Source organism: Mirounga leonina, unplaced genomic scaffold (genome assembly GCF_011800145.1).
Source record: "Mirounga leonina isolate KUSES-001 unplaced genomic scaffold, KU_Mleo_1.0 Mir_376, whole genome shotgun sequence".
NCBI lineage: Eukaryota > Metazoa > Chordata > Mammalia > Carnivora > Phocidae > Mirounga > Mirounga leonina.
The window spans coordinates 5,783,872-5,786,253 of record NW_023270718.1 but is presented as its reverse complement, the minus strand read 5'-3'; positions in this window follow the sequence as shown (position 1 = coordinate 5,786,253).

Sequence of the window (2,382 nt, the reverse complement as noted above, 5' to 3'; positions counted from 1 at the left end):
TCTCACTCTCTCCCTCTCTGATTCTCTCAGACTCTCTCTCTCAGACTCAGACTCTCAATCTCTCTCTGATTCTCTCACTTTCTTTCTCAGACTCTCTCAGACGCTCAGACTTCCTCAGACTCTCTCGCTCTCACTCTATCTCTGACTTTCTCAAACTCTCCTCTGACTCTCTCTCCTCTTTCTCTGTTTCTGACTTTCTCAGTCTCCCTCTCTCAGACTTTCTCAGACTCTTTCTCTCTCAGACTCAGACTCTCTCTGATTCTCTCATTCTCTCTCAGATCCTCTCAGACTTTCTCAGACGCTCTCAGACTCTCTTGCTCGCTCTCATATTCTCTCGCTCTCACTCTCTCTCTCAGAATCTCTTTCTCTGACTCTGTCTCTCTCTCTGACTTCCTCAGACTCTCTCTCAGATTCTCTTATGCTCAGACTCTCTCTCACCCTCTTTCTCAGACTGTCAGACTCTCTCAGATTCTCTCTCTCTCAGACTCTGTGTCTCCCTCAGACTCTCCCTCAGACTCTCTGACACTTTCTCTCTCACTCTTTTTCACTCTTTCAGACTCTCTCTCTCACTCTGTGACTCTGACTCTCTTTCACTCAGATTCTCTCACACACACACCATCTCTCATTCTCTCTCATACACACACTCTGTCTCAGACTCGCTCTCAGACTCTCTCTCAAACTCTGATTCTCTCACTTTCTCTCTCAGACTCTCAGACGCTCTCAGACTTCCTCAGACTCTCTCGCTCTCACTCTCTTAGATTCTCTCTGATTCTCTCAGACTTTCTCAGACTCTCTGATTCTCTCAGACTCTCTCTCAGATGCTCTCTCTCGCTCTCACTCTCTCTCTCAGACTCTCCCTCTCTGATTCTCTCAGACTTCCTCAGACTCGCTCTCTCTCTCTCTCAGACTCTCTCACCCTCTTTCTCAGATTCTGTGTCTCACTCAGACTCACTCAGACTCAGACTCTCTGACTCTCTCTCTCTCACTTTTTCAGACTCTCACTCAGACTCTTTCAGATTCCCTCACACACAGTCTCTCTCTCTCTCAGACTCACACACTCTCTCTCACTCAGACTGTCTCTCCTCAGATTCTCTCTCATTCTCTGACTCTCACTCTCAGATTCTCTCTGACTCTCCCTATGACTCTCTCTGTGTCTCTCAGACTCTCTCTTTCTGACTCTTTCACTCAGTCTCTCTCTCAGACTCTGTCTCTCTCAGGTTCTCTCTCCCCCAGATTCTCTTTCTCTCTCTCTCTCTCAGACTCTGACTCTCAGTCTATCTCTCAAACTACGTCTGTCTCTCAGACTCTCCCTCCCTCAGATTCTCTCTCTCAGACTCTGATTCCATGTCTCACTCTTCATCTTTTTCTTTCTCACCTCTGTTCCTCTGTCCCCCACACAGTTTCTATCTCTGCCCCATCTGTGACACACACTTTCCTCCTCACACTAATTTCCCTCACACTTCTGGTTTCTTTTGCTCACACCTTCTTGATTGGGCCTTGCTTCTCCTCCTCTCCCTCTCCTCTCTGTCCTGATCTGCGTCTCTCCCCGCACACACCCACACAGGTTTTCTTGATTCCTCTCATCGTGCTCCTCAGAGTTACTCTTTATTCCAGACACACACCCCTCCCATTTCTCCCCGAAACGATGCTCTTGTCCTTCTTCACCTTCATCTACCCCAACCCCACTGGCCTGGCTTCCCGTCCTGTGGCTCTCACCCTCTCTGGAAGCTTATCTCCTTTCCTCAGGACTTTAGTCCCACCTCACACTCTCCTCCCCCTGCGCTTCACTCAGCCCCCTCATCTACCCTGTCCCTTTGCTCCCCAGGAGATGTCGACGGGGGTGGGGGGGGGATGACACCGAGGTGGCGTCCCTGAGCCTGGAGCGTCCTGCTCTGTCTAGTTCCCACAGCAGCGCTGACAGGAGGGCCGCTCTGGGGCACCGTGTGGTGGGTCCTCCCCATGTTGGTTTACACTCCGCACCCTCTCCCCTCCCTCTGCTCTCTGTGCCTCTGCTCTTCCTCTCCCCCTGTCCCCTTCGTCTCCAGCTTCTTTTCCTTGTATTTGGTTCTCACACCAACCCCCTGTTCTTCTGGTTGTAGTCAGGGAGCACATCTTTTCCTTCGGCTTTCCGCTCCCCGCTCCCTTCTCTCCTCTCTGTCCTCTGTCTCTGTCCCTCACACAGGCTCAGGGTCCATGCGGTCTCCTATCTCCCCCGCCCCCCGTCTATCCATACTCTCACTCGGCTCTTCCTGTACCTTCTTTTCATCGATTTTTTGCTCCTCTTTCCTCCTTCGTCTTCTCCCCTACTCGCCTTCACCCCGGGGTCCTTCCCGCCATTCCGACTCTACCCCACCTCACGCCCTGGCTTCTCCTCTTTCCCGG